This window comes from Corvus moneduloides, chromosome 9, assembly GCF_009650955.1.
Source record: "Corvus moneduloides isolate bCorMon1 chromosome 9, bCorMon1.pri, whole genome shotgun sequence".
In the NCBI taxonomy this organism is placed as follows: domain Eukaryota; kingdom Metazoa; phylum Chordata; class Aves; order Passeriformes; family Corvidae; genus Corvus; species Corvus moneduloides.
In genome coordinates this window covers 25090177-25113367 of record NC_045484.1, presented here as the reverse complement: position 1 = coordinate 25113367, position 23191 = coordinate 25090177, and the positions used below count along the sequence as shown (strand labels likewise).

Below are 23191 nucleotides of genomic sequence, written 5' to 3'. Positions count from 1 at the left end.
CTGAAAGGCAATGGAGAGCAGGGCTTAAAAGATATTAACAATTTGTTGGAAATGTCTGAGGGGAGTGGTTATTATAACTAAAGAATAATGTCTGTGGGTTGGAGACTTAGGTTAGGAAAGGGCTTTAGACTGTGCTGTGCTTTGAAGCTTTCCTAAATGTCAGTGGGGATGAAAAGAAAAAAGCCATTAAGAATGAGGTGTTTTTCAAAAAGCAATAAACAGCCAAATTGCAGTGTCCCTGAGAAATGTCTCTCCTTTTCTACCAGTCTGTGGTGGTGTTTGTGTGTCTCCATGTTTGTCTTCTTTCTCCTCTTGTCTGTGTCTCTTCACTTCTGGCTGAGTCTTCTCCCCTGTGCCTGCCTTGTCTGTGTCCTCACCATCTCGTTGACATTTCGGTCATTACCCCTACCCCAGGCCTTTCTGTCCTCTCACTGGGCTTTTTTCAGGAGGTGTTTCACTGACCAGACACACCGAGTCTTGTGGTTTTGTTCACTTTTTACTGTCTTTCACCCAAACTGTTCCTTCTTTCTTTCATATTTTGCTACCTAAAGGCTCAGCAGAACTTCTTGTTGATTAAAGGCAATTCTAGGGTGGGAGCAGAAGCTATTTTTTAACTACTACTTCTTTAGTCCCAAATACCAACATTCTGGAAGGGCATAAGAGATGGTTTTTTAGGAAACTCTGCAAAGAAACAAGCCTCTTGTCTGTGTGTCTGTCTTTCTCAGCTGCTTGACCAATTGCAACTGAATTTGACAGTGATAAAGGTCTCAGAGATATTACATTCCTATGAGTTTCATGAAAAATAGCTGGCTGAATGAGCAGAGAGACCACAATTAATCTCTCCAGTAGGGACAGCTGCATGTCTATTGTTAGAAACAAGAGGAGGACAGTAGGCATGAAAGTCACAGGAAACAGATCCAACATCTCCTTTCCTTTCTGAGCTTGTCCCTGGTGAGTCGAGCCTTCACTTTCCTTTTCTCTATACACTTTTACCCCTAACATCTGTGCAAACCCTAACAAAGGATATCTTGTGGCATTCTGAAAATCAGATTGCATCTTCCCCATCAAATCTCTGCTGAAAGAGGCCAGAAACCTGTCAGGTTTCAGTTGACAGGTGATGAGAATACACATCCAAGCCAAGGCCAGTACAGGCCCACCCCAAGCCAGCTGGGTTTCTTGTCACCTAGAGGTGAAACTTTGTCCACAGTTCAGAAAAACAAAGCCTGTACATGTCTCAGGCAGAAACTAAAGATAACCTGCAGCTTTGATCTAGTGTTCAGTAACTTTTGTGTTTTGATAAGAGCAGGGTGGGTCTCATTCTCTCATGTCTCTTAAAAGGAGAACAGCCAAATCAGCTCAGATCAAAACCAGTCCTCTGCAGTGTCTTGTCTCCGACAGAGGTCAAAATAAGGTGCCTGAGAAGAATTTAATAACAGAATAAGCATGTAACTATTTTCCCTGAACATTCTTTGGCTTCGAGCAATTAGTGGATTGGGGATCCCAGAGACAGAGATATTAGACTCATTAAATCATTTATGTTGGAACAGACCTCTCTGACCAGTAACCCAGCACTGCCAACCCCACCACTAACCATGTCTCCAGGTGCCACATCCACGTGTCTTTTAAATCCTTCCAGGAACAGTGACTTCACCCCTTCCCTGGGCAGCCTGCTCTAGTGCCTTACAACCCTTTCTGTGAAGAAATGTTTCCTAATATCCAACCTAAATGTTCCCTGGGGCAACTTGAGGCCATTTTCTCTAGTCCTGTCACTTGTTACCTGCGAGAAGAGAGCAAGACCCACACACTGATTATATCTGAGCTAATAGTCAATGGATGTGTCTCCCATGAGCCCGTATACATTTTTAGCATCCACAACATTCCTTGTTATGGATTTCCACATCTTACTAATAACTTGTTTGTTTTAAGCCTACCTCTGAGCTTTCCTGTGACACAGGGCTGTGAGGAGATTGTGTTTGCATCTGAGCTGGTTAAATAATTATTTTATTCTCTTTTGTCTTTTGGCCTGGAAGCTTTATTATGTGATTCCTACCTGTACCCTGGGAGCAGCATTGACCATCAGCCACCCGTATTTCACGTTTGAAATTTCATAGCTGAGGTAGTTATTTGCTGACTACTTACCCTGTACATCATAAGCAGAAAATTACCGGATCAGGTAATCATGTCAAGAGCTGGTTTGTCATCTTACATTTTTTCTCTAGTTATAGACATATATATGTTTGAGCTGCCCAGTAATGGAGAATCAACTCCAGTGACTCCAATGGTATTTCTTGTGGGATTTTTATTTGCATTCAGGATAAATCCCACCCTGGTCACATGAGCAGCAGATACAAGCACCAAATGAAAAATAAAGCTTTCAGTTTGAGAGTACAGACTGTAAGCATCATGTGTTCAGTTCCTGATACACTTAGCACTGTGCTTGTTCTCCTATCCTCTTGTTTTTTCCCAGTATTTAGGAGGGATTCAAAATTTCCTAAATTAATTGAATTTCTGTTCAGCATAGACTGGAGTTTTTGGTCATCTGGTTAAAAGAATCTGGCAACCAATGCCTGTTGGAGGGATTACATTTTTGAAAACTGCAATATCCCAAATACCTTGCTTTCTGTCATTATGATTGGAGTGCATCACTCTTCCCAGCAAACCAACTTCTGGATAACGTGCTCCCACAGTCAGGTTGCATTCATGATCCTGTCAGGCTGTTTTTTTCTTTTTCTGAAACTAAGCAATCCTTATTAAACCAGCAACTGCCATCTGATGCCATAAAAAACCCTAACGATAGGTGACAATCCATTCATCTTTTCTCCATCATCCCGTCCCTCTAGAAATCCGCTATGAAGGTTAACTGCTCAAGACCTCTCATGTAGCAAAGAAGATCTGCAGGGCAGTGGAGTGTCACATGTGGCAAAAGCTTACACTGGACTGGCTTCTGTAAACATTTGGCTGGAGCAATATTGGGGGGACATGTGCAAAGTGAGATCTCTTCCCACCACATCAATAAATGACAGATCTCAATATTACTTTCAGTAAAGCCTTAAATACGTTGTTCAAGTGGAATGCAGCTGGTCTAATCAAGTTAGGTAATGGAAATGGCTCGGAGGCTCCAGTTGTCTTCCTGGTGTCTTTCTACAAGAAAGGCAGCTGGACGTCCAACGCTCCTATGTGGAGTCAGGACTGCATGATTCTGCCAGCCCAAGGGCAGAAGAGAGTTTCCAGGACTTCAGCCCCATTATTCCTGTTTTCAAGCCTTTTCATCATTGAGTTTCTGAAAATTTCTTCCAGGTCTGCTAAGTGGCTGATCCTGTTGGCAGAACACAGCTTCAGGCTCTTTGTCTCTTCCTGTGCAGCAGTGACAGCTCCACTTGAGAAGATGCCCATGGCTGTGCCTGTTAGCACTCTCACAATCTCATATTCTTGCTGTAATAGTGTGAAGATTTGAGACTGGGCTATTTCTGGGCCAACAGGGTTATCATCTTGGTGCTCCTTCTTCCTTACTTAATGATTCCTCTTTGCACCACATCCCTCACGTTTCTGCCAAGCAGATTTTATTGCATTGACTTTCTTTCCAAAGCCTGCCCAGAAGGACAGCTTTCCTTCAGCCAGGACACAGAAAGGGCCTGTGTCTCTAGAACCATCAATATTTTTCTTGAGATGATAAATGAGCTGCCAATAAACCAAGGCAGCTGCCAGATCCATCTGAGAAACAGACCTTCAGACCCGGTTTATCCGTGCTTGGTTTATTCATGTGTCTGGAAACCTTTGGGATGCAGAGGGCTAAGCACTCTGAGGCAGCCACTTAGACGGTATAGATTGATGCAGGGGGAGTTTATGGACTGGTTCAGATACATTCGCCATTACTTTGTGCTCGCCTATCTCAAGCAAGAAAATGGCTTCATATTTGTCATAGGGAACACCACAGAAAAGAAACAAAGCTTTCAAAACAAGACCTAAATTCTCATACTTGCTGTATCATTCAGTTTGTTTTTCTTCTTCTCTTCTGGCCTTTCTTGCCTATAATTCAGGTTTTTGCATAAGCTGTGAAATTTTGTTGTCAGGAGTTTTCTAAGGAGATGAGGCATGGCTGATTACATTGTGCCTGGAGGGATGGGAGCAGTTTATGTGCTTCAGTGAGTAAGGTTTGTAGGGAGACCAGTCTGGTTTTGAACCAGATGACACAGCTGGGAGAAGCAGGTAGCCTCTGTGTTTAGGATGCTTTGCCAGGCAGTAGGCATTTGTTTCATATACATTCACCCCAAAACTTCTGACCTTATTTTTTTGGTTTCAACCAACAAGAGTTCTCAGCAGTATTAAATTTGGGCAAGTTTGATGAGAACAGGCAGCTGAGCAAAGGAAAGGGACTCAAGAAATGCTTCTGCTGGGGGCAAGGCTGGAGGGAGTGTAAATGTTACTGCACTCCAGAGGGTCTGTCTGGAGGAGTGACCACAAAATGCTCCAGCACGGAGAGAATTTCAGCTGGCACATGATCCATATTGCTGGAGGAACCCGGGTTAGGGACCTGTGTGATGCAGGAGCACCAGCTCCAGCTCTTTGCTCATGAGGGGACTCGAGGAAGCCCCGAGGCAGGAAAACCAGCGGGGAGAGCACTCGGTGCCGGCTCTCGGGAGCACCAGCCCGATGCCTGTTCGCGCATCCCCGTGGCCGTGTCGCAGGCGGGGCTGGTCCTGCCGGAGCGGTGCCGCGCATCTCCCGCTTGCTGGAGCTCAAGTGCCCTCTTCTGGCACCGACCGTGCCATCCCTCCGTGGCAGCCGGCTGAGAGCAGGGCATGTTTTCCTGATGGCTGCTAAAATCAGGAACAAAGCAGGTTTTTTCTGCCTTTGCTTCCCCTCTGTGTCCGGACTGCCCTGGCGGCAGTAGCGGTTGGAGGACACGGAGCATCCCTATTGCAGCAGCCTGGCCAGGTCTGAGCTTTCCTGTGACCCAGGGCTGTGAGGAGATTGTGTTTGCATCTGAGCTGATTAAATAATGATTTTTTTTTCTCTTTTGTCTTCTTTCCCCTGCCTTATCAGTTGTAAATCTGTATCTATCTTGATTTATGGCAGCTGAGATTGGGGTGGCCTTTCCCTGCTCATGTTCCCTGCTCTCTGTTGTATAAATCCTCTCTTGGCTATTCCTGACCTGTTGATGTCAATAGTTTTCACCGTGAATCCCAGTGGGATCTAGATTTGACCTCTGTCGATTACCAAGAGATAGATAGTGATGAAATGAGGGGAGAGGGGAATGTGCAGCAGCTGTCAGAGAAGTCCCCATCCTGGCTGGGAAAGTTTGGATACACTTGTTAATGTCAGTTCAAGGTTAGCAGTACACAGCGCAGCAACTGCATCTGTCTGCAGAGGCGTGTAAAATCAGCCTTAAGAAAAAGGAGTTTCCTGCACTGCTTTATCACATCAGTTACCATCAGACGCCTTTGCATGTGCTTTGGATTTTTCTCTATGTTTAAGAAACATTTCAAGCCATAATTGGTTATAGCTGAATTTGTGTTACAAAGTAGGGAACAGCAGGTCAGGACATTTACGCTGTGAGACAAGACTGAGCCTGATTCCCATTTAGATGCTTTACAGCAGAAGGGTAGTGGTTTTTTTCCCTGGTTACAAGCAGTGCCTCAGCTCAGTATCCAGTGCAACACTGTATTAATAATTCTGTACTTATTGTAAGCCCTCTGAATGCAAATCCCTTGCACGCGAGCTGGATTGGCATAAACCACTTTGGGAAGCACATACACAATTTATACTGCCCTCCACTGCCTTTATGAGGAGTAAAAGGAGCTGGAGCCAAGATTGCCAGGTTTTGCAAGGTGCCGAGCTGAAAGTGAAAATCCAGCTTCTCCCTTCAAGGTGAAAAGGACATAGGAGATTCTGGTGGTTTTGGTCTGCCTGAGGATCTTCCTGCAGTGGTCTCTGCTCTGTTACATGCACTTTTAAACTGCCATATGCTGACATTGTTTTTTCCTGGTCATTTCACTATTAGTTTAGTAAGGTCTCAGAATAGAGGTTGGGAAATGTGACTGCTAATAATGTGATTTTATTTAAACCCTGTGCCTGTGTTCCATCTCACTTTCCTTCTCAGTGCTGGGTGGTTAGGTGGAATTCAGGCAGAGATGATCTGTGGCTGCAGATAAATACAGCACCCTTGCAGTGCTACCAACCAAACCCAGGAGTGCAGGGACAGGTAAGACCATGTGCCAAAAACTGAAATGAGACAAGCTAAGAGTTTCCAGCCAACGCAAGCTGAGATTTTAAAGCACTTTATGCGAACGGACATAATAGAAGAACATAGACAATACTCAAAATTAACCTGGTGACTTTCAAAGTGATTACCTGAAATACGACATAAGGATAAAGTGAATATAGTCAACTTCTAACATTTCACTTTCAGGCTGCTGCTCTGCATAGGAAAATTTATATGCGTGAGTGCATACATACATTAGGTATGCACATACACCAGAACTTTTAAGTACATTCTCAAGATTCATGAAGGAAATGAATGATGACAGCAAAAGAAACTTGCAGGCCTCTCTTTGTGTGGGGAAGCTCCAAGCCACCATTTCAGTGAACAAAGATGCCCCTCTATCAGGCCTCCGCAGACAGAGCTGGAACTGGAGCGGCCCAGAGTAACAGTGCTGAGAAGTTGGTACAATAACGAGGCAAAGCAAAGCAGAGCCTAACAGGATGACAGCACGAGGCACCAAAAATAGGTGGCTTTTGTATGACTATAATAGCACCACCTGCTTTCAGAACGTTAGTCATCCTGTAAATGTGTCCATTCCAGTGAATATCCTTGAGGGAGTTGACACAGAAATCCATAGAAACGAGGCTCTGAATCTGAGCAGAGAAAAGGGAGAAGAGCAGGGATGCGTGAGGCTGAAAGGAGCTGCTGGCAGGGGAAAGGAGCAGCCTGGGATTGCGTGTGTGGGTGTGCATGGGGTAGCAGAGAAGTTTGCATGCTCTTGAAGGGAAGAATTTGTTTCCTTCTCATCAAACCCCAGCCCCTGCTGCTTTCTTTGATTTTTCTCTAGCAGGGCCAATCTAGGCACTCAGTGATGATAAATAACCCAGTATTACAAGGTGACATGCACAGTGACACGATAATATGGAGAGAAAGAGAAGAACCCAAAGGGACATTGTTTCTGTCATTTATTTCCCCAGTGTGCTCTGCAGCTCAGGCAGTTTGGGAACCCCATCCCACGGCTCCATCTGCAGCCTGGCGAGGGGCCTCAGGGGAGCCGGGCAAACCTCGCTGGCATAGCCAGTCCCTGAAAATGCTGTGTTTTCCCTGTGAGCTTTGTCTGCACTGACCTTGGTAGGATGCTTCAGCCCTGTTTTGATTGAGGGCCTTTTGAGACCTCGTGTTTGATCTGAGGTGAAGGGGTCGCTCCGCATGTCACGATGTCACGGTACCTGCGCTCGGCTGTGGTTCCGCCGCTGTCCCCCCGCCTGGCCTGGGGGTGGTCACACCACCTCCCTCCCTCCTTCCCTCCCTGCCTTTCCTGGTTAGCAGCTTTCGGCTCTGCCATTGTAACAGGGTTGGGGTTTTTTTAACATTGCCTTTCCTGGATTTTGTCAAAGCAAACTGAGAGCAGAAGTGGTGTTGTGCTGACACGCACAGAGCATCAGCGGGGCTGAGCCCTCGGCTCCCCCGAGCAGGGTGCTGTGTTTGGGCTCACGGAATAGCAAGTTGTCGCTCTCTGTTGGACCAACAGAAGGAAAGAAAAAAAGGAACATTTTGCCAGAGGGTTTTCTGGCCATTTCCTGGTGACTAGGGATGTTGAGACGCGGGGATCTGAATCTGTTTGTGGCTCTGTAAAGAGCTTTGCAGCCTCAGTGCCTGTCCTTTCCTCTCCCAGTTTTTTCTTGGATGAAAATGCAGGACGGGAGAAATGGCGTTGTCTAGACGATGACACAGTGCTAGGACACAGTCTAGTGAGATAAAAGGAAAATGGAACAGGCATACAGAGCAAAGTGATTTGCCTAAATCTGCACAACCAGATCTCCTGACTCCTTCACTCTCCCTCCTGTGGCTTCTCCTTAGGAGATGAAGTTGATTGATTGAAATTGCCCTTTTTACTGATTACCATTTTAATAATCTAACCAGTTATGTCAGAAATCCAGCATGAGGGGTTGTTTTTTTTGATGCAATCTGTTTGTTACTTGCATTTCTCACAGGTGGGCACCAAAATCAGACTAGTTGGGTACTCTTTTTATTTACATTTGGGTTTGTGTCCTTGTCATTCAGGTATAGTGTGGTGTTACTGCTGCAGCTGCATTCTCACATGACAGGGGAATATTCTTGTTAGGAGGAAATGAAAATTAAAAACAAAAATGTCCCACTCCCAACCCATCCCAGGGGAAAAAAACCCAAACACAACAACAAAAACAAACCCAATAAACCAATCTTCAAAAATAAATCTTGATCTCATAGGTCTTGGATAAAATCTCTTTGCATATCCGTGCATGCTTCATCTCCTTGGCAATTGTCATCCTGTGTACAATTCATGTTTTATGAGTGTAGGATGGAAACTATTGCTGTCTTCTGCTTTGACATTTCTGTCTCCTCGCCGCCCTCTTTGCCTGTTGTTAGTTGCTTCTCATGCCACATCTGACTGGTTTTCAGTGTTGATGGGGAGTCTTTGCCTTGGAGTTTTGCATGACTTACACTTAACTGACCACCCCATTCCTTTGAGGTTTTAAATAGGTGAATAACAACCCAGCTTTGTGCCCCAGGGTTCTGATTCTTGATGGGTTTTCCCACATGCTGTCAGCCTGCAAATAAATAACACTTGCAAGAAAAAGGGACTAAAATCATGCTAAATCTCCTCTTTTTGCTGAGAGCCAAACAGACTAGTGGCTGGAATGCAAGAAGAAAGGATATTCCTATTCCCTGCTCATTTGGCTGACAGAGTAATCACTCAGAGTAATAAATCTTCATTGGAAACTTAGATGAAAATGGAAAAGGAATGAGAGTGCTTTCAGAGAAGAAGCTGGGAGGGGGCTTTTGTCTCTGCTGAAGCCCAGCTTCAGAGGGAGAGAAAAAGGGCTACAGAAGCCCCTGCTGCTGGATGCAGAATGGGCCTTAAAGCCCAGGGCTGTGCCTGTTGGCTTGTCCCCCTCGGCCCTGGTCATCCCCCGGTCCTGACCTGTGCCTTCTGCTCCCGATAGCCCTGGGTTTCAGGAGCAGGGATGTGTGTCTGCCAAATGCACCTGAGCAGCATGAAGGGGCACAAATAGGGGCCAGGAATAAATGCTAAAGATCTAGAGCAGCTGGCTACCTGCTGTGCTTGCTCTGTAACCCTTCAGGAGCCAGCACTTTCCCACAGCCTCATGAGCAAAAAAAGACAAAAAAAAGCAACCACAGAGCTGAAACATTTTATTTTCCCTGCTGGGCCTGCCAATTAACCCTGTCAGGAGCTGGAAACCCACAGTGGGCGCATCAACAGACAATGAGCTGCAGAGGGGGGGTGCTGGAGGAAGGCAGAGCAGGGATCCAATCACCTCCCCATAGCCCTGAAAGAGCCGAGCTGTGGTACAGGGACGGTGGGAGCCAGTTTGCAGGAACCTTCATGCTTCAGAAACTGCTGCAGGGCAAGCAGAGATGCTGAGCACCAGCTCCTGGTGGGATTCTGTCTCCTCACTGCCTGACTGCTGTATGTCTGTCTCCTTGCAAATGCCACTGTTTTTGCTCATCCTCATCCTCCAGTCTCTGTGTATTCTGTGTTGGCTTTGCAGTGTTCGGGGATGTTGAAAGGGCTGAAATGAGGGAGGAGGCAGCAAAAACTTTCCCTTCTCCCAAAACTCCCTGTCTGCAACTCGTACTGCTCCTGATCTGCTTTGGTGCTTGGTTCTTTGTGTCTGGGCAAGCTGGTTACCTCTTCCTTTCCTCTAGGGAGTGGAATGTTTGAGCTGGACTTAGAATAAGGCTAACTGTGTGAGTTGGATGAAGCACGGGCCACACAGGGTGTATTTTTTTGTTCCTCTTGGTCAAGTGCACCAGGTGATGTGTAGAGCGCTGTGTCAAGATGAGAGACAGTGAGCAGGGCAGGATATCCTTCATTGTGAGGATGATGAAGAACTGACCGTACATTGGGGCTGTTTGGCACCTTGGGTGCAAGTTTGTTGAAGTTACTTGCCTAACTTCCTCCTGCATCACCTGTTGCGTTTCTACTGAAATCATCAAAGTGACACCAAAGATGAAATCTGGCCCACAGTCACCTCTATAGCTTTTGGATCAACCAAGGACGCTGGCAACAAAGCAGAGAGGCAGGCACGGTGCTTAATTAGCATTGCTTTGATTCCTCTCTGCAGAAAGCAATCCTTCTTTCTACTTGTTACTTTCTTTGGGAATAAAAATCAGGTGTCGCCCCATCTGCTGTGGGACTGGCGCAATGGTCCTGCATGTGGGTACGGGTGAGATCAGCCCTGTGAGCCTTCTTGTCTCCCTGGCCTCACACCTCATCCCACACACTTCCCAGCTCCCTAACCCTCTCGCTGCTAATTGCCTTTCTCATGTCTTTGGACACTGGTGCCTGCAAGGGGGTGACACGCAGCGCTCTCCCAGCCTCGGCAGAGAAAGGCGGCGTGGCTGTGGCTCTGAGCAGCAGCACAAATGGAAAAAGAGGGGCTGTTTTGGAGCTGAGTGATGCAGAGTTAATATTCTGACTCTCGGGCCATGAAATCAATCTTCCAGGTGAATTTGTGGCCTCTTGAATTCATTTTGGGCACGACACACACCTCAAGTGGAACAGGCTGCAGCTCTTGACGTCAGTAAATGCTTTCTGCCCTGCAAAAGAACACAGCTTGGATTTCATCTTGCTTTTACACCTTCACTTCTCCTTGTAAGGCTCATTGTCACCAACGGGTCTGGTGTCATCCAACTGCGGCAGTGAGACCAACACTCTGTGCTGCAGAAATTCCCAGAGCACAACACTCGGCAGCTGCCAAAGCTTTCTGCTGGCACCTGTTCAAGGCAAGAGAGAGAGTAATATCACTTTGTGTGCCTCCTTTCATTGCTGCCCACCAGGAACCAGCAGGGACAGCACTTTGCTTCTCTGCTTGAGAGACACACAGGTTAGATAAGTGAGGCAGACACCTTGAGCCTCTGTGGCCTTTTCAACAACTCACATCCCCTTTTTCCCATCCCACTTTTTCCAGACAGATTGTAGCTGCCCCATATCACTGCTCCCTGGAAGGCTGGCACAGAATGACATTTTGCTGTGCTTTTCTTCTGCTGTTTCTCACCTGCCAAAGTCCTTCCTTTAAATGTCACAAGTCTAATTATTTTGGGCATGAGAGTTGACGATGGCAGCATTTGGGCAAACAACAAAAGGATCCTTTCACCAAGGCAGGAAGGAAGATCAGATATTTCTGGTGGTTATGGGGACAACTCTCACCAACTTTCCTCATGCAGCTTCATTCCCTTCGAACTCATGGGTGTCTGCTGTCTCCTTGTCTTTCCATCTAAACTGAGATACCAAATGTACTAAATCCCTTCTTTATGGAAGAAATTCTGCAAGTTGAGAATATCAGCTCTTGTGCCTCTCCCTTTTCCAGCCAGCTCAGCTCTGAGCAGTGGAGCAGACAGTTTGAATGACAAGAGGAGGCATCCTTAATCCAGATATTACACAAAGTGTATGTGGGAGAAAGAGTGAATGCAGTGCCTGTCACAGAAAGGCACAGAAACAGTGCAGGGAGCACATTGTGCTGGTCCTTGCCTACCTGGAGCTGAACAGAGCCTTTCTCTGAAACTGCCAACAAGGAGTGGGCGTGGTTGTATCTGCCTGGTGGTGGTTTGGTGTGTGCTGTGCTGGCTTGGGGACCTGACATGGGCACACAGAGTGTGCAAAGTTCCCTGTCAAACAAAGTCATCCTTTCCTCAGTTCTCCAACAAGCAGCAGGAGCAGGATTGTGTCCAGCCTGCGAAGCTGGCTGTGATGGCTTCCCCTTCCTCCTGCAGCAGCAAATTGGCAGGGTGACCTGAGAAAGTCATAGAGGCCCATGTGCTGTCAGTGAGCTGTGCAGCTTCTCGTCCATCTTCCCTTAAACAAGGCAGGTCTCCCTTTTCTCATTCCCTGCTGCTCATCCCACCTTCTCCCCTAATCCACAGGCTAAACAATGTTTCTGTGCTCTGGCTCTGCCACATCCTCTCATTTGAATGCTGCCAGGTTCTTAATTTCCTTGATTTTTGGCAGCAAGGAGCTCCCCAGATCACCAGCATACGTGGGGAAGCAATCCCTGAACAAGATCTCCATGAAAGGTCTAGTCCTGCCTTGTCTGGGCTTTCTATAGTGCTGTATACTCTGCCAAAGCTTCAGCTTAACTGCACAGATATAAAACTGAATTAAACTGGGAGGTGTATAACTTCATCACCACAAAATGGCTTTCTAATGCCTAGATATGGTATGAAGAAATATTTTGTTATATTTATTTTAATTGTGTTAGGGAAAAGATCTTTCCCTCCTAGGAAAGTGGTAGAGACAGTATAGAAATGGGAAATAAATGCTCTTTTCCAGTGCAGAGAATGTAGCCACCAAAACAGCTGGTGTGCAGCAGAAAATTCAGGCAATGAAACTGCCCAAACTTGTTTCTGTGTCCCACTAGGATGAAATGCACAAAAACGTAATAAAAGGAATCATGATTGAACAGTTAAGAGTGAGTCAGATAAAAAGCCCTCTCTCTTCCTAGTGCTATTTGCTGCACAAGGCAGAATATGTGGAAGTTAATTATATTTCAAAGTCGGCGCTCTTTAGGGATGGGCCAGTTTATTAGGGGAGGCTGGAATTGTTAAAGACAGATTTTCTATGCATCAAAACAGTTCATATGAGGCTCAAGGCTTGGCTGGTCTGACCTCAGGCAACACTATGCACTTTGATAAAGCTTTCAGTGGCAATAAAGTTTTACTGAATAGTACTAAAGATGAATCAAACTGGGAGACATAAGGCAGAGGAAATTTTGAAGTATTCACCCAGTTTTTGCAGTCAGGGCATCAAGAACTTACTGATCCAGAGGATGCATCAGGCTATCTTTAATAGCTACTGATCTGTTTGTGATTGACAATTTAGTATCTAAATATTAGATACTAATAGTTAGAGTGTTGACTCAAAGGTTAGGAATCTCTAACGAACATAAAAGACGACCGTATTTTTTCACTAGCTCATTCCATAAGAGAGGGCAAGAAATAAATGTATAAGCAATAAAAGGAGCAATATTTTTTGACCAGTATTTTCTTGACCTCATATGGAAGGCTCACTTGGTAAGATGAACACCCAGGATTTGGAGGGCACATCTATTGTGTTTCTTCCAGTCCTGCACTGGTACTGCAGCACTGCTACCCCTCCTCTGGTTCAGAATACCACTGGATGGCCAGTGCCCCCCAGCCTTGAATTACATCTTTGTGGGGGCATTTTCCAGGTTCTAGGTGTCCTGCAGTAAAGGAATGTGCATCCCCTTGTGACTAAATGTGCAACACTGGGTCAAGAAAATGTTGAGTAATTTGCAAAATGAGAAGTACCTTTTCTGAATTTACATTTGGGAATGGCTGGGATCTACTTTAATCGGGATAGTGTGGAGAAGTGGGGACTCTCTGATAGACTTGTTTATGTTGTCCTAGGAATGGGGATATTAAGATATGTTGGTTAACTAATGGCAAAATACAATGCCTGACATCCATTATTTTCCTTTTTCTTTCTGATGTGGTCTTGCTTGTTGCTTTGTGACTGAATTGTTTTAGGGAGAAGATGTTTCCATCCTCTGGATGTGAGACACATTTCCATGCAAATCTTCTTAAATGCTTGCTAAAGTTTTGGGAGTAGAAAGCTCTGACAGTGGAAGGGGTACAATTCAGCAGGTCCTGTGAGCCAGAGGTATTCAGTTTGGGGTAAGAAACATAATTGCTTGTTGGCTGTTGTGCTGCAGGAGATGACATTCATGAAGAGATTCAAAATGGAGTTCAGCTGCACAATCATAACACCTTGACAATGCTGCAAGCATTTAACTTAGAGTAGCTAATACAATGCTGTAACACGTTGGTGATTGATAGACTACCCCAAAAAGGGGCTGATAAGGAGTGCTCACTGTGTACACAGTGTTCTGTTGTTCCTGAGCTGATGCAATGTGCATTGAAGTGAGGAACAAAATTACTATGAACTGAACATTGAAAGATCAAACCTTTGTGAAGATTAGATCCTAAGTCTACACTGACTAAACCTTGCTTTTTATTGTCTCTGAAAGTTGTATAATCTCAGGGAAGAAGATAGGAATGGCTCTGAATTCCTATTTTTGTCCATTTTATGATTGATTGCTCTGAACTGAGGGGAAAAAATGAAACATGTTTCCTTGACTACGGCACTTGTGATGTCATCTGTGTTGTATTTTTTTATTCCCTCCCTTTTAGATTCCTTTCTGAACTCACCCTCTTTATAGCCTACAGTAGTCCTACAGGTTTTCCTGCTGCTCATTTCACTCATACAGCATGGGTCACTCCTCTGTATCTGGGTCAGCCATGGCTGTGTAGAGTATTTGCCAAAGCAATGTGCAGTCTGCTCTTAATGTCTGAACTGAACTATGGTATTCCAAAAGGTTACTTTCTATTGCTTTTTATGAAGATGGAGGCCAGTCTGGGAAGTTTTGGTTTTAAAATAAGTTGATTCTGCCTCTTTTTCAGTTTTAGGCTTGATCTCTGTAGCCTGCCCTGTGCTGCAGTGTGATCACTTGGCTAGGCTGGCGTGGGCAGGGTTAGAACTTGTGATAGTTCTCCCTCAAAACTGGCCTCTCACTACCTTATCTCCTTTCAACTCCTGATCATTTGGAAAAGCCTTCCTTGCAGCACATTTGGGTATGACTGGAATCAATCTTGAGGCAATGACAAAAGCACCTTCTCTCTAAGATGTGGCTTTTGTTTTGGAGATTGTCATTTCTCTACTCTAGGGCTGCTCATGTAACTCAGGAGTGAAATGTCTAAGCAGGCCTTGCCAGAAGTAACTCAGAAGTCACCCAGAATTAACTGTAGCCCCTTTCCCTCTGGCTCACACAAAGGTTACTGCGTTCACTTACAGCAAGGTCTTCCCTGTGCTTAGGCTTTGCGGAGTATCAGCTATGCAGGTGTTTTTGCCAGCTAAAGACTTTGCTGTAGAGATGTAACAATAGATGCAGGTCCATTTGGCTGCTTTTGGAGGGGGTTATCTTTAAGCAACCTGAATGTTGCTTTTTTTTTCTTTCTGGTCACCTTGATTTCTTTCCTAGCTTAAAAATGCATTACACGGCTGTGCCACCTGGCTTTGGTGTGAAAAAGGCTGCTGACTTCCTGCTGTAGCCATTTTAGCCTCCCCTTGCTAAAGTTCAGGGCAATTCCCATTTTGTCCTGAGATCTTGCAAATAAATTGTATTGCTTTTGCATTTGTCAACATTAGGAGCTATTTGCTGCACCTTGTCCAAATTACCCAGCAAAGCTAAGGACCCTGTAGAATTTCTTTGCTTGCTTTTTTCCTTCCCTCTCCATGTCCACTTCCCCAATTCTGTGCTGTCAGCAGGCTTAACCAGTTTGTAGTCAGCTTCTCGGAGCCATTTATATAAATTAGGCCTAGCAGGGGTTCTGAGGATCGTGTGGCGATGAACATTAGTTTGCATTTGTTGACTTTAATTTTCTTTTGCCGTATGTTGACCCAGTTCTAGAGCAGATCTAAATTGTTGGATATTTCTTGGTGGTGTTTCTCACGTCCATTACACAGCCCCACTGGCAACTGCAGGAACTCTGAAAACGACCTGGCTTGAAGTCATTTACACAACCTAAAACTGGAGCAGGAAGGGGCAATATTCACTGACCTAATTCAGCAGGTCTCATCGTTTAGGTCTCTAAATTAACAATGACTCTGCTTTGCTGTTCCCTAGCCTGATCACTATCTGTTCTCATTTGCTACGCTAACTCCTTGCAGAATTTCTGCTGAATTTGCAGCTTTCTGTGGAATATTTAGCCAGGCTGCCTAAATAAGGCACAATAAATTGTAGGATGTATACCTCGCTCTTTGATTTACTCCCCTCTCCTTCCCAGCCAAGGAATCTTTTAAAAGTTTTTTGTCATCACTTCTCAACCTTAAAAAATTAAAGCACTTGGATGAAGATCAAAAGCCTGTATTTGTCTTCAAGGTAGTCGGTAGTGACTGTGTCATAGCCAGAAATACTTTACCCCATGCTCTCTAGGATCCCATGTGCAGATCCATCTCTCCAGCACAAGCCCTCGGTGGTGGCAGCAGCGCACATCACCCATGGGCACCACTGGGCCCTCTGGAACCCTCTCTAGACTGGGAAGAATTCACAACCCCTCATTTCACCTCGTCTAGTCTCTGAATGGGTTCAAGAAGGCTACAGGGAGCCTGACACAAATTGACCTCTGCCTCTCACGTCCCTGCCCAAAAGGAGAAAGATGATCATTAAAACGATTTCTTTTAGGGCTCATTTAGCCCAATGTTTGTAACACGTGCTGTGGTGCTTCTGGCTGCTCCAAGCTGTATCTAGCAGAGCTCCCAGGAGAGAGAAAATCGTGGATGTGCCCCCAGGTCTGCTGTAAATTTGACTGAGTTGATCATGTCTCTGTTTTTTACAGCTTGTCCAGGACTTTTAATGTTTTAACTTAATAGGAATGGACTGGTCCCATTCTCTCAGCTTCAGGGGCTTTACTTGCTATCAGTTTGGAGCAGCTGCATTTATTTGCTTCTGGGTTTAGGGGAGAGAAAACCCCTCTTGGAGCTCTCCATGGGACTGAATATTTCCATGTAAATTGTATCTGGGGGCATTTTTTGGCCCAGTAATTTTAAGGACAGTATGCTGAAATTAGACTGGTGTGATGTTTTTAGAAAGGCTTTTAAAAACTGTAGCATCCTTCCATTCCTGTTCCAGTTGTTGAGCAGGCAGGAGACTGAAGCAAGTGAGATCCCTGCTTTTTGACAGAGACAACATTTTCTAGCCTATGGATGCCACAGCATCCAGCTGCTGTTTGCCAGCCTGCCATGTCACCAGTACAGATTTGTAATCTCTGTGCAGCTCAAGCAAAGCAAAGCGAGAGAGCTGCAGAACTTGTTTTGCTGCAGTGTTGGAATAAACACTGTAGCATTGTGCCTTTGTCCATCCAGCATCTGAAAACAAGAATCCTGCCCTTATTCTTGGGAGCAGAATGGTTCATGTAGGTTCATTGCCTTCTCCAAGGCACCCCTGGACTGGCAAGGCAGGCTGCCTGCCCTCCTCCTATCCCCCAAAACTGGGTTTCCAGTGAGACAATCAGTGTGTTTCATTCCTCCAGGGAAAAGACAACCAGGGCTGTATTTCAGTACGCTGGGAGCCTCTTGAAAAGGTGAGGCCCCTTCTGTTAGTGCTGTAATGGAAGCAAAGCCTAAAGAGAAGAAATGTGACCATTTCAGGGGCACAAAGTCGTTGCATTTCTGCTGTTACATTCTGGGAACAAAAATAGCAGGGACAGGTCCCAGCTGCCGGCCACAGCGTGTTTGAAAAGGTTATCAAGACATTATAGCATGTAAACAGCAGAGCTATTAGCTCTGGGCTGTGAAAAGTTTCTAACCTTCACCGCGAAAACCTTAAATTATTTTTGAAGTGTTAATGAAAGTCAGCTCGCCAAAGATGGATGTGGAGCATGGAATTGCATTAGACAAATGGCAGGAACATTTTAATAGTTATTGCTTTGAGAGCCCCCCTCTGAGAGGATCCAAGGGGGTTGGAGACCAAACACTTTCATGGGCCTTTTTTCACAGGAGTAAACAATGTGTGATTTATATCGAGCGATTTACAGAAGCACACAGACATTGTGGGTTTGTTTAGCATGTGTTTGGGAATTTTTCTTACCTCCTTCAAAATCTTGGAAGTGCCTAGCAGCTCAAGGGTGTTTAGTGTGGCTTTAAATCTCCTGCTACCCTGTTCAGCCAGGGAGTCTCAGTCTGACACTGCAGGTGATGGCATGTAGGTGTAGGCTGCCCTGTCGTGGAGCTGCCTCTGGAATGGGTGGGAAACAGCCACAGGCAGAGCCTGGGTGCCATGCAAGCAAATTAGCAATCCCCCACCCAGTTCAGCAAGGGCAAAGTTCCTCCTGTGTCTCTATTTTATGGGTACGTGCTACTGAACAAATTATGTAGAGAGATATATATAGATATATATATTTACATATGCACACTAGTGCGTAGCACTTACCTGTGTATATGCATATGTGTTTTGTGCAACTGTATATAATTCAATTACTTAATTGCTAATTAACTCTAATAGGCACTTGGAGAGAAAAGCTGCACAGAGTGTGCCCTTCATCCAGAAGTGCCTGTGTGAGCTGCCCCCTTTCCACTGCACATGCAACCAGAGTTTAACACTGCAGCATCACCCCCAGTCTGCCTCAAACAGCACAAAATGCACCCTAAACCACAGGTATTCCATGGGCAATGCTTAGGCTGGGAGGGATGAACCTTTAAAGATCAAGGTGTCTTGACCTGTTACAGTGGTTCTCTTCTACCCTCAGTCATATTGTGACTGTGTGCATATATTTTCCCAATTTGGTTTCTATTAGGAAAGCTGAGTCTTGCCGAGGCCTTTTGATTCCATGAGGAGTTTTTACAAATGCTCGCTTGGGCCACAAGGGTATAGTAAGTGCATAATTCTCGGCAGGATTGGAGCCAGGGGAGCCCTGTGTTGTGTTGGCACAAGTGTGCTGTGCCCTGGAGTATCTGCTAATGTTTCATGTTAGAAGATCAAGAAAAGAGGTGAATGTGCAGGCTGCATCTGTATTTAAACAGTGGGTTAACTGTGAGCAGAGACAGATTTCAGCTGAGTCCCCTGCACTGAGCAGCACGAGGCCTGGATGAGGTTCTTATCCCATCATTTGGGCTCCTTCTCTGAGAACCGCTAGATGCTTTTTGCTTGCCTTACACAATTTTGCAGGTAGAGCCAATTTTATATGAAATACTTATCTTTCTTCCAGTCACTTTTTATTGTCAGGTCAGATACTTCCCCTCTCCTCCCCTTTTTGCAGCCAGGGGGAGAAACAACCCTTTCACCAGCTCTATAACCATTTCATGCATAATAACATTTTAGGCTTTTATTACTCTGTTGAGACAAAGCAGGCTCTGATGAATTTCAATTCAGCACAGAATCGACCATGCTACAGTATCCAGTCACAGAGAGAGGAAAACCTCTCTCCAATCCTGGAACAGGTTGAAAGACCTGCAACTGTGATTGTAATACCAGAGTCAATAAAACTTAAAGCTCTGTCTGGCTTCCCCACTAAGGAAGGTGAAACAAAATCTTCCTACCCCCTACAAATCAATTTTGAAGCCATTGCACAGTGATGACGTTCATCAGCATTTTCATTGCATAAATGTGGACTCATTTCTGTGCTGACTGTGTTCAGTTAAAGGGACCCCAGCAGCCCAGGCAAGCTTTGTAAATGAGTTAATTTCTGCACTGCATCTTCTCCTAATTCTTGCTTCAGTGTTTTTGAACTTTTACAGTTATGAGCTCCTTTCCATTATTTTGGGTTTTTTTGTTCTCCGCCTGGTTTCTCTGTGCTTGCAAGAAAAGCTTGAAGGAAAGGGAATGCACCAGTGAAGCTGGAATCTAGCATTGCCAGGTGTATTTGGGAGTCTTTTAAATTTTTTTGAGTCTATTTTTAGGTCTTCATACAGTTGCATTATTAAGCTTTTCTCTCCAACTGTGAAGCTTACAATTGCATTTTTAAATGAATGCTGGGGAAATCTCAAGTAATCACACAGCTCCCAGAGCCTAGACTTTTACAGGAGATTCCGTAGACCTGAAAAAACTGCAATTCTTTGTAAGCCTGGCTTCATAGCCTGGGAGGGGGAGGAGTTGGATGAAGTGGCAGCTCTCTTTCAGGCTGTGTGCTCTGCCTGAGTGGCCAGATTTCTGAGCCAAGCAAGTGAGGTCCCAGCTGGGCAAATCCCCTCATGGACACTGTCACCGTGCAGCTTCCACACCTCTGGTTGTCCCACCTTTGCAGTGTTTGGTTCACTGATGGATGTTTTTGTGTCCTTGTTGATCCCTCATGTACTTGCATTGTTCCCCTGCGTTTTCCTTCTCTGTGGAAAGCACTGCACCAGTGTGCCAGTGTAGCTCTGTGAAGCCATATATTGCACAGGACAGGCAGAGCCTGCCTTGATCAGACAGGCATTAAATTCACATCCAGGCTAAGCTAAACCCTCCCTGTATTATTCTTGGAATTTGAAGTTAAGGTAACATCCTTCTAAGTAAAGTGGCATGGAAACCTTTGTACAAGTGACCCGGGCAGCCAGCAGCAACAGCTTTGAGCTCGATTTGACTGGAAAGATTCCTACAGCTACTTGGAGTATCACACAAGCTTCCAAGGAGAAAGATTTGGGGGAAATTCAGGGGAGGCTTCATCTTTTTCTTCAGACAGCAGATGAATAGGAACTGTTTCCGTAAAACATTTCCTTACTCACGTTGAGGCTTTTTCCTGTGAAATGCGACCATGGTTAGCATGGGATGAGTTCTCCTCCTCACCAATAGTTACATAAAGAGTTTTCTTCCCCTTGGACCTCTCCTGAGAGTTGACTAATGTATTTCAGGAAATGTCATAGCACACTTCTGAGGCAAGGGATGATGCTTATTACTGTACTTAAAATAGATGAACTGAGGCAAAAGACGGGTGAAGGTTTTTAGAGGCATTTAAAATACAGTTGAGTCTCTCCCAAGACTTTATAAAACACCTAGGGTTTGAATCTATTTTAATTCCAGCAGTCTCCTAGGAGTTATGATTGCTTCTTAACTTCTTGTGGATGTTTTAGCTCGGTTTTTGCACTTGGCCCAAAGGAATCCATGGGACAACATTTTAGGTTCAAAAATCCCATGTGGGCAACCCAGGCATCTGGGTCATGTGTCCAATACCTTCATGTCCTGTTGGGTGTTAGGAAACTTTCCCTTATTTTGTGGTGTGCAAAGGGAGGGCAGCAGGATGATGGTCCTGAGACCAGGAATGCCCTCTGTTGCAAGGAAAAGCTGCTTTCCACAAGGCGAGCACTTGATTCAGCACCTCGTGCAGGCACCTTGTCAGTTCAAACTGAGCTTTGAGCACCTCAGCTGAGGAGAATTTGGCACCACCACGTCTCCTTCCAGTGCATCATTTCATGGTTACTGTTTGGAGTGGGGAGAGAAAGAGATTTTAAGAAATTAAATTAAATTAAAGGAATAATAATATTACATAAAAGTTTCCTGAAGGGTTTAAATATGCTGCTCTTGGCAATATAGCTTCATTTTCTGTATAATCCTTGCTTTACAGCTTTGCAAGGGGTAAAATCTGTCCTGCAGGGTAAATTTTCCACCCCACTTGTATCCAAACCTCTTGACTCTATTGACATTCATGTCTTCAATTCAAGCCCAAATTACAGTGGCATAAGCCTCCATTTAGTGATGGTGAAAATAAAAAGGCTTTGGGATTTGCTTTAGCTTAGCTGAAACATATCAAACCTTCTCCCAAATGATTAATTCTGGAGCTACTCAGGAGAATGTGGTTTCTTAAGGCATATTTATGTCACTGTGTTTTATTAATATCAGAAATGCCATAAGTCCCACCCCATCTCTTTTTCTGGTTTCCTTTCTCTTTTGTTTTCTGACATCAGCATGGATGTGCAAAGTCACTTTGCTAAATATGAAACACAACTGAATGTTTTCAGGGTTGGTAATTCTTGTGAGGAAAAAAAAATAAAAAGGAAAGAATGAGAATGAAGGAGCTGTTCTGATTATGAAGCCAAAGCAATACTAGCAAAGGATGCTCCACTCCTGAACATGAATTACATGTTTTTTGGCAGAGGCTGGTCCTCACACCTGGGCAACCCTGCGCTACAACACTTAGAGAGGAGGGAAAAAGGTTTGTGGATTTGAGCTGGTTTAGTGAACTGGTTTAGTAAGCTCTCAAAATAGCTGGTTCTCCCAGCTGCTTGGCTGGAGTCAGACATGTCTGTGCTGACTTGGGTCAGCCTGAGGAATCGATGCTGCTCAAAGACAGAGCTAGTCTTTCAGCCTGAAGTGTTGCCACAAATCTGTTTACCAGTGTAATTTGTTCTTAAACACTGGAGAACCCAAGGAAACTGTGCTGCTGAAACACTCACAGGACTGGGAAGGGACAAATGTGGCTTAGCAGAGCCATGCTGTGATTGTGTCATAATGATGTCACTGGCAGTATCATTTGGTCTCAGCCTTGACCCAGAAGCTTGTGGTTTTGTGCAGTGCTGGTCCAATTACCTACCTACTTTCCTTCCCTACTTCTGCTGCCACACTGCAGTCTCCAGCACTTTGGAAGAACAGCCTGTGCTTGGCAGCATTCCACCATATTCCCTGACCCCCACCTCCTTCCTTGGGATCACCAGGTAATACCATCATGCATCAGAATCATTAAGGTATTAATATTTAACAGTATCAAAAACACCACTGGGCTGCAGTGGGCAATAAATCATCATCAACCTCTTTATTTTGTTTGTGTTTCCATAGAGAGATGGGAGCATCATGAAAACAAATTCCAAAACTTTCATTAGTTTTTATTTCATATGCTAGGGACTTGCCTGCATTGATGCAGTGGGAGATCCCCAATGTAATCAGAAAGCCTCACTGAGTCCAGGAGGGGGTGTGCTTACAAGGCACCATAATCCAGAGGAAGCCTGGAGTGTTCCAGATATTACAGCAGCACTTGATGTGTCTGCGTCTGCTGCTCTCCATGGATAGAAGGAATGGCAGAGCAGAAATTGCTCTGGAAAGTAATTATTAAACAGTTTCTGCTGATCCATCTGAACAGCACCGTTTACTCTAAGGCAGTCACAGTGGTGGGACTAACTCAGGCACTTCCTCTGCCAGTGGTTAACTTTCCTGTCAAGCAGATAACAGATTCCCTGGAATTGTGGCGTCCTGCCCACCCTTCCCATGGTGGCACTTCTCCCTGCTCAGAATGGAGTGTTTTCACACTGCCCATCCAGCATGGCTCTGTGTCTCAGTCCAGGGCGTCTCGCCTCACCTTCCCAGGAGAACGTGTGCTTCTCACACACAGGGCATGTGGGAATTTTAAATCTGGGAGGTATCTTGGAGATGAGTAACACTGTGTGCCTTCCCCTGCTCTGTGACAATGGCAGCTGTGACTTTGCTCTAATCAGAGCAGTTTTTT

General features: G+C 45.1%; 1 protein-coding gene across 1 annotated transcript in view; it reads left to right on the top strand.

Moving 5' to 3' along the window:
* The window catches only part of BEND5 (BEN domain containing 5), an 885907-nt gene that overhangs the window by 811097 nt on the left and 51619 nt on the right, over positions 1 to 23191 (top strand). The gene's annotated exons all lie outside the window — the stretch shown is intronic.